General features: G+C 42.8%; 1 protein-coding gene across 2 annotated transcripts in view; it reads right to left on the bottom strand.

Annotated features, from left to right (window-relative positions):
* The window catches only part of casz1 (castor zinc finger 1), a 203,046-nt gene that overhangs the window by 146,684 nt on the left and 39,785 nt on the right, over positions 1–16,577 (bottom strand). For both annotated transcript variants that reach the window (XM_080764839.1, XM_080764840.1), the window contains one exon: positions 14,910–15,022. The gene's annotated coding sequence lies outside the window, so the exon portion shown is untranslated. The remainder of the gene's footprint in view (positions 1–14,909; positions 15,023–16,577) is intronic.

The following is a 16,577-nucleotide window of genomic DNA, read 5'->3' as shown; positions in this document are numbered from 1 at the left end:
CAATACCTTGGTGAGAAGCAGTCTTCTTAAAGAGTGCCTTTGATTGGAGGGGGTGTGTGGGGGGGCCGTTCTCCCCGCGGTCCGTCCTCTGGAGAGAACGTTCTCCGTATCCTCGCACACATTATGCTGTCTTCGCAAATAATGTCAAATGTTGTTTCATGTCAGCAGGGACAATATCGTGAGATACAAAAGAAATCTTTCGCAGTGATCTCTTTCTCGTCTGTAACACGGATGTGGCAAATCAATCCCCTGGTAACCACCGCTGGAAATCAAACGGGCCGGGGCAAAAGCAGAAAAAAATCAAAGTATTGACCACGTTGGGGCTAGTGCTGTCATATGTGGCCTTGGGGGTACAGTGGGCATCGACAAATAAAGATGTTTCAACCCCATTAGAGAAAAATGTGCTAAAAAAAAGAAAAAGAAAAGCAGAACTCCCACACAAATACATAAACACACGACCAAGCACGTGTATGTTAAATATAGCAAGTTCACTGCAATATGAGCCTGCCCTTATATTAAGCAGTAATTCTCTCAGCATTTCTCCATGTGTGTCACTGCAGTAAAGAAGACGTCATGGCTCTGGGGTCCGTCAGTCAATTAGGGGCTTTTGGCTGTCGTGGGCCCAGGCTGGTCACTGGGACTGGCCCCTTCTCTCCGCCGCGGAGTCAAACTACAGCTGTGCTTCAAACAGGCCCTGTAATCCCTGCCGGTATTACAGAAGAGGCTAGAAAGATTCAAAAAGCCTGCTTACAAATTTAATTACCTTTGCAGTTAACCAGAGCTTAGCAGCCAATGACCTGATATTTCCACTGAAGACCAGCTAGGGGGGGTGGGGGGCAGTGGATTCATGAGACGGACGTGCCGAGTGGGCCACGGAGACTGGCAAGCGTGGTAATGCAGGGCGGCTCACAGGCATCCGGTGGGCATACTCTGTGCCAGCCAGGGCAGCAACAGCACACACGTGGCCCTATCTTCTCTTGGAGTGCAAATTAGATACAGTTGATTAAAATATTGAGTCATTTCACAGCCAATGTTGGGGGAATAAAGGGAACGCGGATACTGGATTTGTGCTGTGCGTTTGGTGTGTGTGTGTGTGTGTGTGTGTGTGTGTGTGTGTGTGTGTGTGTGTGTGTGTGTCTGTCACAGAGAGGGGATGGGGGGGTTAGCGAGCCAAAGAGATCTCTGCTAGATTTGAACAATGAACACATACTGTATCTCATGTATAGATTCCCATTCTCACATGTGCCCTTGCCCAAAGGACAACTGGGAAACACATATAGTCACAGTAGCACAGCGTGCTCGGTAATCAATTGCTTCACTTGACAACAGTAAAACAAGTGTGTGTGTGTGTGTGTGTGTGTGTGTGTGTGTGTGTGTGTGTGTGTGTGTGTGTGTGTGTGTAAGCAGGCACTGAACATTGCTCGCTGCATCCGTGTGTAGTTGTCGAACAGGGTTTTCCACAGGCTTCCATTCACTTCCCCCCTTTTTTGGCAAAGTGCAAAAAATGTGTATGCCCTTTGTTCACCAAAAAGAGAATATGACTTGGTGAGTTGGTGTTATAAAAACTTCTGCCTCGCTGCAATATAACAAAAAGAAAATGAACACTTTCAGGTTGCCCCGGTAACCTAATTGCATCAGAACACTGCACACAGGAGCCAAAGTAAGTGAATTTTGATGAAAAGGCGGCGATAATTTACGGCATTGAGAAATTAGTTGCCGTGGCGACGCGTTAATTACATCTCAAATTAACAATGCAAGTGTAGTGAAATTAAATATAAATCATATTTTCTGCATAAATTACAGGGGTTGATTAGTGCGGGCGCCAGGAGAGAGAGGTTGAGATTCCAAGGGCCTGTCATATCCCCCTCCTCCCACCTCTCTCCTCCCTCTCTCTCCAACTCTGTCTCTCGCTCTCTCTCTCTCTCTTCCTCCTCCTCCTCCTCCTCCCTCTATCCCTCAATGCCGCCCCCCTCATCCTGCCTGGCTTCTCTGAAGACAGGGACTGGATTACACCAGAGGAGACAGCTCAACCATAGCTTAGCATGTTTGCATTTTCACAATAAACGCAGAACGAATATTGGCTGGCCTGGCATGTGAGTGGGTTGAGCACACAGTTGTCTTTGGGTGAACATGTGTGTGTGTCTATGTGTGTATGGGACTGCATATCGATGTTTATGTGTATGTCTGTAAACATGGAGGTACGCGTGTACAATATATGCGTTTGAACACTTTCATATTTGTTTGTGCCTGGCCTGCAAGCATGTGTGCATGTGCGTGTGCGCGTGCGTACGTGCGTTCGTGCGAGTGTTTGCGTGTGTGAATGTAAAGCAGTAAGGGGACCTATACATTAGTTATCTTATTCAGCCTTTAGCATCCACAATGGGCCATGTACTCCCAAGTTACATATGCAAATAACTTTTAAGGAATTCTCTGATCTGCCTGAGCTAGAAATTATCTCTATAAGTGCTGCGTAATGCATTTATAAGTGTCACATAAAGCTCTATTATCAGCCACACCCCAGTCTCATTAACACAAGCATCATTTCCATCGTTTAAATTGTGGTCTTCTCACAGGGGTATGCAAGGTGGACTTCCTGTACATGTTCACAATGTAGCACAGCTAAACGAAAACATTTGTTTCTATGCAAATGCCTGTGTCTGCGCACGAGTGCATGGATACGCATGCAATGTTGTGTACGTGCTGGTGCGTGCCTGCACAGTGTACGTAAAAGTGAAAATGAAAATTCTTCTAAATCAAACGATCGACAGCACAAGCTTGCCATCTTGCCAGCTTGTACAAAGAATATTGGTTATTTTCACAAGAACTTTCTGAAATTGAGTCATTTTGTAGAAATGTATCGTTCAATATTTGGCGTAAGTGTAACTGTGACATGTATGAAAGACTGCCTGCGTGACGAGAACGTCACTAGGGTGCATACAGTACACTACAGTACAGTACATGATTACAACACAGGCACATTAACCAGTTTGTCTCACCACATAACACAGTTACACTTACCAGAATAGGTCAACCTGTGTTTTAAATTGTGTATTTATGCATGTATGGGAGAGCGAGAGAGAGAGAGAGAGAGAGAGAGAGAGAGAGAGAGAGAGAGAAATAGAGCCTCTCCTCCCTATGATTCCTCATGTGGCCCAACTTCCCTTTAAGCATCACAAACAAGCCTCAAGAGTGATGTCAGGGAGGGGTGGGGGGGGGGCTGAACTGGGAGAGAAAGCCAAGCGCAAACACAACAGCAACAGGAACCAACTTGAGCCATCTAAATTATTCATATGCCAGATGGATACGTTTCCCCGGGATTTCACACTAAAATGCTGCTACTCAGCTCCTCTTACATGGCACCCTGTCTATCCAATCCAGCGTATGGCATGCCCGGCAATCGACACAACTATCGCTTAATATGAATCGTTTCATGCCCGATTCCGTATCAACTTTGAAGACAGTCAAAGCCCCCCACCCTCCCCCCGACACCGTGGTCTTAACGTTTGTTCTTTTTCACAGGCACAATGAAGAGGAACACACTCTCTTTCCTCCATCTTCAAAGACACAGGCAACGCTACGACCTTGTCTGAAGGATATTATACAAATCAGACAGTCCATGGAGACTCATGTCATGTATATCACTGACTACACCTCGCCCACTTGCTGTGTTCTCGTAACCAGCCCAAAGGGGCTGGGCTGTGCCTTCGTAGTTAAATAAAGTTTTTAACATTGTAAAACATAGTTTTATAAAACTACAATTACATTAGTCAAGACTGCAGTAGAGCAACTGTAAGTGAACTCATATGTTTCCGGTGTTTGGTATATGATACAATTATTGTTGCTCATACACTGGACTATAGCATACAAAGATGCAATAATTTACTGACAAACAAGGTACAACCCTGGATACTGGATAACAAAATGATAAAAACCATGTGTCAAAATTCAACGTGGAGGACAAGCGTAACATCTAATGGAATACAATAATAAAGTGACAGCCTATTGTGTAATTGAATGTAAGTGCAAGGAACACATTTCATTCTTGCCTCAAGGTACGACATTAAAGAATATCGTATTTCAAAGCCATGTTCTGGGGAATTACCCATTTAAAATGTGCTGTAACTGTACATTTTATGGTTGACTGATCATTAACTATAATGGCCATTAACTGTACTAACTAACTGTACCTACAATCTATAATCTACAGTATCTGCTACTTTTGAGTTTTTTGAAAAACGGGCTTCTATATTTTGGTCATTTCATTACAGGTGAAAACTTTCAAACTATTACAAAATCGCAAAAAAAAAAATAACAACTTCTCATGGATTCGGTGAGCATGTCCTCTGCCAATATAACCGGATTATAACAGACAAGACCATGTGGACGGGGAAGGTACCTACATCAAGCCTGTCTTATCTTTCAAAGACTTTAAGACTTGATGATTCAAATGTTTGTCCAGAAATTATATTTGGATACAATTCCTCCATGCACTTTTGACACTAGCCACAAAAGATGGGTGTAAATAGTTATAATGCCCAAGCTAGACGGAGTGGGGATTATCTCTTTATCTCTCTCTCTGTACACTCCCGACATTCCAACATTTTCCAAACTTCTTTCACAATTTGTATTGGTTAAACGCATTTCAACAGCAGCTCTAAACAGTCGTTTTAACAGAAGAAAAAACTATGTTTCTTGATGTATCACGTACAGTAACATAAAAACATGAAATTAAACGAGACAAATACAAAACATTTACATAAATAAATGGACAGAGTCAATATTCTTTCCATCCGACAATATGGACCCTATTGGTAATCATACAGCACTACTCTGTTTAACCATTTACAGAGGACCTTTTCAGTGCACTTAAGAAAACATATTAACTGTTTAACCACACAAACCCTAACGTCCCTATTCTCAGGTGAATATTTGGTGAAAATACCAGCTCTAGACTCACAAACACTTTGAATTATGACATGTCGGGAGCTTGCAAAGTAGATAGGCCATTATTAGCAAAGAGTTTTGGTGAAAAAGGAGTATACCCCTGGCGAACCCCGGTCAACTATTATGATAAAAAAAATTGTGCATAAGTATACACCAAATTTACATTGAAAAGTTGTGTCCCTTGTTCAGACCATTGGCCAATTCATAAGGCAGCATGACTACACCTCAAGCATACATTCACGCAGCGTAACTTCCCGTGTTGGGAGAGCGGGGCACGAAGGTTGGGATGACCTCACTCCCATGGGGTCCACTTCTGCCATACTCATCCATTTGTGAATGAGAATGACAACTTTAAAAAGGACGATGCGTCATTAAGAGAATAAGTAGCCTTTTTCACCACCTTCCCTCTCTCTGGAAGTAATTCCAATACATTTATACAGAGCACAAAGTGCTTTGGAGTGGGGAGGGGCTGTGGTTTAATAGTCCAATAATTTCTTCGCCAAAGCACGGCTGTCCTCCCAAGATGGGCCAAAAGAAAAAAGTTACGCATTGAGACAGACCAGTTTGACAATTTAAAAGGAAGTTAAATCTCACAGTGGTGAAAGGGGACAAAGTCTATAAACTCAATATTCAGTAAAACCAAAGCTCTAAACAAAGCTCTATAAGGTGAAGAAATGTTGCGGGCAGAATGGGTACGGCACCCATATAAATAAATAAGTTCTAGCGAAATATCATCTTGCCGTGTATCTGTATTTATATTGCATTTATTTGTGGCAGTGAAATCGGAGATGGTCAAATTACGTTTATTTCCCCGGCATGTCATACACTGCAGATAGCTATGGGAAAGACACAATAAAAGGCCAATAGAAAATAAGTTACAGTCCTCAGTATTGAACTTTAAAGAATGCCACTGTCATCACTCATTCTTCGACTGTCTTCCCCATTCCTTCTCCCACCGTTTCTCTCGCCATGTGGATTAGCGTCACTCACAAAGTGCTGCATGGTCTGGCTACAGCAGTACGCCTCCCCATGCTTATGCCACAGACAGATGGAGCTGCAGATGCGGCCCACCGCAGCACCACATGGGCCCATATCAAAAAACCCACCTTTATCTACCTGACCGAGGAAGCCAGCTACCACAACCTGGTGTTGGGGATCAATAAGCCTGGCAGGGGAAGCGAGGCAGAAATAAAACCCACTTTCATATTTCCCATAAATGTCATAGACTACTGTACGACAAAAAAAAGGCAAGACCTTCCCCAACAAGTTTAAATAAACCTCACAGGATAATACTGGATCTCCTGGGGAAACCAAAAGCTCAGGGCTTTGAAACAGGAGGAAGGGTATTTTCAGCGGGGCAGCGCTGCATGGGAGATCCTGTAGGTCTCACAGCTGAGCCGAGCGTGTTTTATTGAAAGGCTGTTTGAAAGGCCCTGAACCCAGAGTCACTGGTGGCCTTGTTTGTTCAGGTTAAAGCAGATGAGGGCTTTTTAAAAGCATTACTAAAGGGGGAGCTTGAATCCAAGAGTTAAAGGGAGAATAATATGATTTGTGGTGGCCTCCATGTCGACATACTGCAGCATCTGTAGGCGAGCTTTGGAAATAATGTTCACAATATAAGCTTAGCTCGACGGTACACACTGTAAGTACTAAAAACTAGCATTCTTAGCAGGTAATGGAGGCAGAGGAAGCCAGATAGAGGGCCTTTGTGAACTTGACACTCCCATTAGGCCTCTACTGGAAAGTGCAGTATTTGATCAGGAGAGCAAAATTGAGCAAAAATGAGCTGAAACCAGATCCCACATGACTTACTTTCCTGTTGGCTCTCAGCTCTGGTTGTCACTCAGACTTAATAAAGCTCTCAGATTTTCATTTTATCACAGAAAATAGACTGCAAAAATAAAAGTTTCGCCTTAATGGAGCAAAGTAATGGAGAGGTGAAAACTGACACAACACATTTGGTCCATAGTAATACTATCAAAATGAAAGCATATTCACTTCTGGAGTATTCCAGGAATCAATTCAAACTGAATAGTGGCCTTTTTCTCAGACTTCTATTTCATAATGGCTCCAACAAATACAGCACTTTGGCAATAGACTGTCACCTTAGGTGATACCAACACAGCTATTTCACCCTATAGAGTTACAGTATTCTCTGGCGCACACACAAGAGCTCCTCCACACAACCTATAACTCTTATTTTATTTCCGCACTTTAGACATTAGAGGTACATTACACCCATCCCAGTAGATAGGATGAGTCCACTTTTATACCCAGGTGTTACATTGCAAGGTTAGGTCATTGGGATGGCTGTGACCTTTGACGACTCCATCTTCAATGAAAATGATCTGGTGATCTCAACATTGACATGCACACGCATGCCCTTGTCCCGCATGTTCACACTATGGAGATAAGGCCAGACGCCTTCACTAGGGAGACATTAAGGAAATATTCATTTCAGAATGGTAATTAGAAAGTAAGGCCATTTTTCGCTCTCTCTCTCACCGTGTGGTTTGCATGGATCCACAAGGGAACCGTGGAAATGAAGTCATTCCTTAGGAGAGGAGATTTTGTTTGTTTTTGGGGGGGGGTTTATTTCAGCATATTTCCTGGAGGAAGCAAACATGACTGCCATAGGTACAGTGTGTTTATCATTCCAGTCTTCTTTAGAGAACTAAGTAGATCAAGTAAAGTGAGAGGAGAAAATCTTAACATTGAGTCCCAAGTGTTTCGGTGCACTATTAATTATTCTGAGGAAGACAGATGTTAAATTGTGTATGCCCATCAGCACTAAGACTTTCTGAAGATTTATCATTCATGTAAATCATGAATAAAATATTTCCTTGTTGAGAGAAAAATACTACATCTGTTTGATGCATCACTGAATTCCTTGCTATAAGAAAATAAGCACACAAAACTAACTCATTGAAGCTCATAATTAGTCATTGAGTGGACATGGTGTAGGTGTAATTGTAGTCTACTCTTGTGATACTACGGTAGATTCCACATACTAGATTCCAGAAGAAAAACTTGTTTACAACAGTACACAACTCGTGACTAGCAACACTGTTCCAACTGTGAGAACCATGATAATTACAATGCTAAACAAACATGCAGTACAAGAACCAATATAAAACCAGCCCTGGATATCTTTAATCCTTCTAAAACATCAGAATAACTACACTCCAAAAACAATTTAACACACGTGTGCTGTTGTTTTCCTCGCAGGCACATAAATAAATAAGCATAAACTGTCGAGCGAGGGTGAGAGTGTCGCAGGGATCGCGGACAGAGGCGGAGGTCGTGCCACAAGCCACCGGGACGGTGGTGGCATCTCCAATCGCCCCTGGCGACCATCACGTTGCCATGCTCCGGAACAGACAGGCCTGCATGCGCGCACAACAGATGGAACTAATGATGCGAAACAAAAGAGATCATTTCGCTGTGGTCCTCCAGGAAGCCACAAAGAGAACGGGTGGAAGTTTAAATGACGGGGCCAGACGAGGCGCATGGGGTTTGACACGGGCAGCCATTTCTATTCTATAGGTGCTGCAATGAATAGGAGGGTGAAATGGCCTTTGATGTTATGAACAGAAAGCGGCACATGAAGCGCAAGAAGTAGGAGTAACGGTGATCAACCTTCTATATTCTGTACTGGGCTTTCCCACTGGAGGTGAGGTTTAGTTTTCAGATGTTATGGACTGCGTATTCCTGATGAATACAGAGAGTCATACATGGTATTCCTGATGAATTCCCAGTCATACATCACGTCCAGTGAGGTACAATTCTCACTGACAAAATAAGACAGTAAAGACAGCGGAACAACATTTCATAGTGTCACAGCGGTGGCGCTGACCAAAGCACTGCCACTTACAATAAAATAAATATTTTAATACTTAGTAATTGTAAAATTTACTAAAAGAGTTACTTAATAGTCGCCATGCCTAAACATTTTGACAGCTCTTAAACTGTCCTGTTGGGCTTGTAACTGTAGCTATTGACGTGCACCCTGCAGACATGCCTACATCTGAAAGAGAATATAAGATGAATCAATTATTCATGAAGACTCCAGATGTCGGATCATCAGATCAGTCTTGGTTTAGCTGATCGCGAGGATTTGCTATATAATCTATCCCATTATTTATAATTCCTGGGTAAGAGAATAGAAATTAAGCATTACCTCCGAGATAAATGTATATTATGTTATATACATCAAGAAGACTAGTGACCAAACTTTTGAATAAAATGTGAAACTCTCTGTGTACGGTTTGTTTTTACTCTGTGTGTAAAGAGGCTGTGACATCCCAGACTGCCAAAAACAAATCAAATTTGAGCTGGGGCCATTTGCATATCCCAAGGGACAGGATTAGATTTAGAGGTCATCTTAAGACTGTGTCCTCAACAGACATCAGGGTGATGTTTCTAGTATGTCAAGTATATTCAACTGAAGGCACGGTTAAGGCCAGTCTCCTTGCTATCCAAATGGGTGGGTGTGTGGGGGTGTGTGTGAGTGAGAGAGAGAGAGAGAGAGAGAGAGAGAGAGAGAGAGAGAGAGAGAGAGAGAGAGAGAGAAAGAGAGAGAGCTCTTAAGCATGTGAACTGAGGGAAGCCAAACACCTTGGGATGGGATTTAACAAGGATGGAGCTCGCCGAGTGTAGCCCCAATCCAACCACTCCTCCACACACACACGGAACGGATCACTGGGAGAAAAAAAGTTCTGCCCTGATGCTGACACATACACAGCGGCACGAGGCCTGTATTAAGAGTCAGGTTAGCCGAGATAACACTATCAGACCCATCCCCCATGGGCACTGGATGCCGGGCCTTGCTGGCAAATACAGCTACAGTGTCTTGACTCCTTGGCACATTAGCTCTGATTACAATGACCTTCATTATATCAGCTCCCCTTATTACAACACGTAGAGCGGCGTCTGTCCCCTGGGCAAACCGCAGAGGGGGGAAAGAAAAAGGAAAAGCGGTGAGATTCAGCCGGCGCGTCTCAGACCTAGGCTGTGTAAAGCAGATGTACTGTATTGGTCCACGCTGTGATGTACAATAAGTACCTGAGAATAGCTCACCAATTTGCTGACTAGTCACTTTACCTGAGCAGTGTTTATCGGGGCATATTATCCAAGTTTAGATCTGATTAATCGCATCTGTAAATAAGAAAAAAAATAACAAAGAACAAGCTTTCTGGTTTCTCAGTCTCAGTCCTGGGTCTTATAGGCAAAAGGAATTGAAACAATCAATATTCTGTTTGGATGTTTTCTGAGGTGAGTTTTGAATAATCTGGACAGTTTACCAAACGACCAAGAAAATGAAGACAATAAAGATATTAACAACAGAACATTTTCTATCATACAAATTCACGCATCGCAACTAGTTGTGTACATTTCTGTCCAAAGCAGTCAGTGCATGGAATCAGAATCACTGACTGTAGCCTCTACCTAATCATGGCTCATGTCCAACAGACAAAGTTCATTCACATTCTCAGTTAGGCATCTTCCTAAAATCAAGCAAACGTCTGTCCGTCCGTCTAAGTTTTTTTTCTCCTCAGTGGGCTGAGCAATTGATCTGAAGTTGCACATGGGCATACGATCATTACCATGTGCAGACAGACACACGGTAACAATATTTTTCACTTTTCCCAAATTGCCACGTACGTGCGCACTCACTGATATGGTGTGTTCGCTGGTTATCCGTCAGCGACGTGGCGACAGCCTGTGTGGCGTCACGCGCTGGGGTCTGCAGCCGTGTGTGAATGTTAGCTGGGGTCTGCAGCCGTGTGTGAGTGTTAGCTGGGGTCTGCAGCCGTGTGTGAATGTTAGCTGGGGTCTGCAGCCGTGTGTGAATGTTAGCTGGGGTCTGCAGCCGTGTGTGAGTGTTAGCTGGGGTCTGCAGCCGTGTGTGAATGTTAGCTGGGGTCTGCAGCCGTGTGTGAATGTTAGCTGGGGTCTGCAGCCGTGTGTGAATGTTAGCTGGGGTCTGCAGCCGTGTGTGAATGTTAGCTGGGGTCTGCAGCCGTGTGTGAGTGTTAGCTGGGGTCTGCAGCCGTGTGTGAGTGTTAGCTGGGGTCTGCAGCCGTGTGTGAATGTTAGCTGGGGTCTGCAGCCGTGTGTGAGTGTTAGCTATGGGGTCGGCGACAGGTCCGCGGCCGTGTGTGAGTGTTCGCTGGGGGTCAATGTATTGCATTTCTTTCCCTTTCTATTTCCTCACACAGACTGACGGAGCTCTCCAAACGTGCAGAGTTGAGAGACTTAGTTGCTACTACTACTAAAAAAAACAAAAATTAATAAAAATCAGAACTAAATATTTTTTATTTCATAGGATTAATGAAGCATTAAGGGGTGAAATGCCACCTCAATTGTGTGTAGGATTATTGGGTGTTGAATGTGTTCAGATGATCGGATGGATTGAAACAGGTTGAGCAGGTGCTGTTGCTTTTTACTTCTTGTAAATGTGTCAGGATATTACTGTAGTTACAGAGACAGATAAGGAATGTGAAGAGGATGTATTCACAAAATTCTTACATAAGAAGACAGATAGGCTGTTTGAGCACATAATAGAAATAACGCTTCTCTCTCTCCGCACCTCCACATACTGCATGCAATACATGCTTAAGCCCAATGTCCGACACTTCCAATTCAAGCTATAGCATTTGATTGAGTGGTGATCAAATCATAATTGATAAACCAAAGTAACAGAAACACTTTGCTGATTACAGATAACATTGAATTATAGCAATCGGCTGGGAATTGGGTGCAGTATAGATGGATTAATGAAACGGAAGTGAATGGTGTGGTGTGGTTAGGAGGTGTTTGCTGCTCCACCACTTACATTTTAAATCATGGTCTTTGATTAGCCTAACTGGTGATAACACAATTGACACAAGTAATTAACAGTCACACGTTTGTTGATTACAGGAAGATTTCAGTCACATTCACAATCGAAATCGTTAAAATCACAAGTGTGGCGTGTGCGCGTTGTGAAGCCCCCTACCGAGGTGTGCTCTTGTGTACAACCAAACCCTTGTGCTTTGTGGATAAGACCATCGAGCTCCAAGGAGGGTCGTCCAAAGTGCAATCGTAAAGTCTGTGAGGAATATAGCTTTGCGCTCCGTTTGCGCTACACCTCATTTTATAGCCTAATTTTAACACAAACAGCGCCGGGATTTCTTTCAAAATAACAACTCAGGGTGCCGTGCAGATATGGCCGCTTTTACTCTGTATTGCCCCACCCCCCCCCCCCTTCCGTTCCGGACACAAAACGGGAGAAATACTTGTACTTGTGCTTTCCTCGCTATCGTTACGATTCGCTGAATAATATCTCGTGTTCATATTTTGAACGAGAGACATGTTGGAAGTCAGAAATGAAGAGCAGGTGGGTGGTCAAAACCATGGAGAGGTATAGGAGAGATATGAGTTATTCTTTCTGATCCGTATACAGGGAAGTGAACGACAACGTGCATGCCCAAAGAGCAAGGAGTATGGTGCAGAAGGAGAGGCCAACAAAAAAATTATAATCAGAATATCTTTCTCTCGTTTGATATCAATGAAAATGCACTAGGACACGTCCTAGCAACCCGTCGGTTGGATTAGTTATGATGTTCCCACACGTCGTACGGTCTAAATGGGTTAAGATGAAACACACCCCCACACGCAAAGCCAGTGCATGGCGCTATCGTATCTACAAAATGTTGAGCTCAAAGTATTTGCATGTGGGGAAGATACGGTATGACTATATTGGTCTTGCACATAGCACTGGTCAGTGGTCACGGAAGACCAGTGGTGTTTACCCTGGAGCCTTGATGCCCCACAACTGGTTGTGTATTTAAGACCTTCCTACACGTTATCCTAATAAGACAGACATAATTATAGTGTTCTGATAATTAACATTGCATTTAGTGATGCTATTGATTAACAGAATTAGGTACAACTTATTTCATAAAAATGCTTTAATGTTGTGTCCATTGATGGTGTAATAGTGTGTAAACCCGGTCCAGGCGCATGCCACATATATATATATATTTGGTCTGACAGCGTGTTGCGCGTGTTCGAGTTCCGTTCATGACGACCTATGCTGCATGTCTCTCCCCTTCTCTCTCTCCCTCTTTCCTGTCCATCTTCACTTGATACTATCAATAAAGGCAGAAAAAATAGTGGGTAAAACCCAGATTGTATCCATTCCAGGTTCATGACTGAATCCCACCATCGACAGAATCTCTTACAGAATTCAGTCAAATAAACATCAAGGGGAGCTCACTTAGTTCTCACTCACTAACCTTTTAGAAAGTGCCTGACTAATTTGGGATTTAACTATTCACTGCTCACTTGAACACAGTGAAGGAAAGGAACATGACTGAAGAGGACTATGACTATAGATCATTTTTTATTTCTATTTTGTTGTTTTGTTTGTTGTTTTTAATATTAATACATTCTAATTGTATGTAATGTAAACGGTGAGGTTCTCGCATAAGCCCCTCTAGGGTTTCTTACCTCACCGGCACAACAACTAAACGTCCTGGAAAGAAATATGTGTATTTATGTCGTGCAAATCAAATAAATCAGGACCCCCACTCTTACTAGGGGTCAACCCAGCACTGCTTCAAATTATGTAACAAGAGAATTATGTAACCTCCATTTCCACAGTCTCCCGCCAACGTTTAGCAAACATTGTTAGCAGGAACATTAAGACACCGTTGTGCAACAAAGTTAGAATTAGGCTTTAGCCTGAGAAGGCCGTGGCTCTCACTTAGGCCTGGCCACCCGGTGTGTGCAGTGTGGAGATAGTCGTCTCCCACAGTCTGGGCTTGGCCCCGTTTGGGGCCGCCTGCTGGGCCTCCCACCCACTCCCTCTCTGCCAGCAGGTGACTCCAAAATGACAGACCTGCCTCTTCCCATTCGTGTGGTGCTTCTAACAGACCCCCAACGCTGGATGAGCTGAACAGCAGGGGTTTGTGGGGACCATCCCTGCAGCCAGCAGGGGGTCGCAAGCCGCACGACAGTATGTTTGTTTTGCTGAGATATAGTGACGAGGAAGGTGGGTGGGTAAATCAGCTTGTTTTGTATTAAGTACAAATCAAGAGATTGTATAGGTGCCGGTAGAACAGAAATTTTAAAACAGATAGACCCGTTTTGTAGTACCAGGAACTGGAAAACAACTGCCAGAGAGATCGTACAACATCTTTCAGAGACCCTCGTTAATTGATGGAGAAGAATAGTGGGATACAATAGCAATATAGCCAAGAGTGTTCTTAAATCAGAGTTTAAGCCATGCTGATCCCCTATGACAGCAGGTTAAAAAAGCAAATAAAATTGTAACTTAATTACAGATGTATAATGAGCAACAGCACCACTAGCCAAAAGCAAGTCCCACACCAAGGCAAACAGGCACCTGCTGAATGCTCTCTGCTCATGGGTTTTCACCGTTTAATTAATCTAGGCCTTGGGGTATCATGACTCGTGTGTGCTGCTTGCGTGCATGTTTGAGACAATTAAGTTGTTCCACAAAACAGAGGTGCAACTGAAACACGCTGCACAGACACCAATACTACATATCACCTGCAGCTTTCAGCGCTTGACGAAGGAGGCCAATGAGACCATGAGTTTGGACCCCACCAAAGGTAACCGTGATGACCGTGTGAAGGTCACAAGTCACAGGAAAGATATTATAACAAATTACGCCATCAGATAGCAATATGTTTTTCTGATAACTGTTTGCTGCATTAAACTGTATTAGAGAATAACCTGTGTTTTCTGCATAAGTATACTTTATATAAGTATACTGTATACGCTGCATTAAGGGACCATCTAAGTATCATCTAAGTAAATATAATTATACACGCATAACATTGCTGTAACTTGACTTTCATTCTAAGCCTTTGAGAAATCCCATTTGCACAGAATCTAGATTTAAAACTCTATGCAAATGCATAGAAGAAAGAAAATTCATACGGAGGACTGACCTTTCTCCTTGACAACACTTCCTGAAGCTGAAGCTGTCCAATCAGCTTTTGAGTTATCCCCTCTGGCCTCAGCTCTGGGCTGTACAGACACTCACTCTTGCACCATCTGATTTCTGCAGATAAAAATAAAAATACCAATTTAGTACCACCTCTAGTTTCACTGAAACTAATGATACTAAAGCAGGCCACAGTAAATATGCCATGGCCAATGTAATCAATTATGGTGTGATTGTAAATTCACACATTCTTTTAAGCCATCCTTTAAAAGCCACACAAACAAACAAACAAACAAATCAGCAGGAAAACATTCCTACCCTATATAACAGTAGTCTGGCATCAATATAATAACACACATCTTTATTAAGTTAATAAAGGATAACATCATCTATCTTGTGATCATATTAGATTAATTATTTCAAGAAAAATAGGCCACTGTATTTATATAAAACAACAAAAACGATATATGCATATGACCATTCAGTCATTGCAAATATGGGGATGAAAAAGATAAAAGCTTACATGGGCAAACCAAGATACAGACTCGACAGGGGTCTCATGATTGAGTGCTCCCCATAAAAAAATATCTCATTTGTGTAGCACCACATTTCTTTCCAGTGTGAATAAATGGTAGCCATGCAGGAAATGCATTGTCCAATAGATCAGACAATGTTTTGAAGTATCACTTTACACACTTAATAATTTAATCCTGATGATCTCACTGACCAAAGGCAAAAGACCAGTGGAACACTTTACGATAGTTCCTGCATGCAAGAAGCACACATGGCAATTGCCCATTTGTCAGGTTAAGAATAAAGAAAGCATTTCTTCTGCAAAGGGGGAAACAAAGCAAGCTCACTGTGGAATGTCTCATTCTATAATCCAAGAGTTGTTTGAGTTGGTGCATTAAAAAAAAATTAAAAAAATAAAACCTGTTTACAAAAATGACTTAAGACAAAAGTATGAAATCCTCATGACTACTAATTAGAAATTAGAATGTGCTTGATAAGTAAACAGAAAATGTATTAAACACAATAATTATTATTACTGCTAATTACATTTCCCATTATATCACTAATGAGAAGGACTTAATTGTCAGCATATTGCATGATTAAGTTGTGCTATTCTGTTATTTGTAATAGCAGTGGCGCGTTCAGGGCATCGTGGACGAGCCTTGGGACGCATAACAGTCCTTCCATGAAGTTACTTCGTCGTCTCACTGTAGAGTAGACTGATCACCCAAAACATTGTGGTAGATGGTCTGCATTTATAAAGCCCCTTTTACCAAAGTGATTTAAACAATGTATTCAGTATACATTAATCCATTCACACATTGATGGCAGCGGCAGCCTCGCAAGGCACCAAAACCTACTGGCCAGGATTCAGACAGGGCTTGAGTTCCTTGCTCAAGGACCCTCTCGACATGATGCCAGCAGAGACTGGTATTGGATAGGGCACGCGGGCACGCGGGCACGCAGGCACGCACAGGCTTTGAGATCAAATATAGAGTTGCTGGCCAATATTGATGACATCAGGGATCTCCATACATCGGCATTCCCATATATTGGCTTAATATTGATGACATCAGGGTTCTCCATCCCTGATGATGTCACGTGATGTCACGAGGCATGACCATATATGGTCATGCCTGGGGGTCCCTCTACTGTACTG

This window comes from Protomyctophum bolini, assembly GCF_963924005.1.
Source record: "Protomyctophum bolini genome assembly, chromosome: 5".
NCBI classification, from domain to species: domain Eukaryota; kingdom Metazoa; phylum Chordata; class Actinopteri; order Myctophiformes; family Myctophidae; genus Protomyctophum; species Protomyctophum bolini.
The sequence above is the reverse complement of the archived record's forward strand: the minus strand, read 5'-3'. Positions and strand labels throughout refer to the sequence as shown.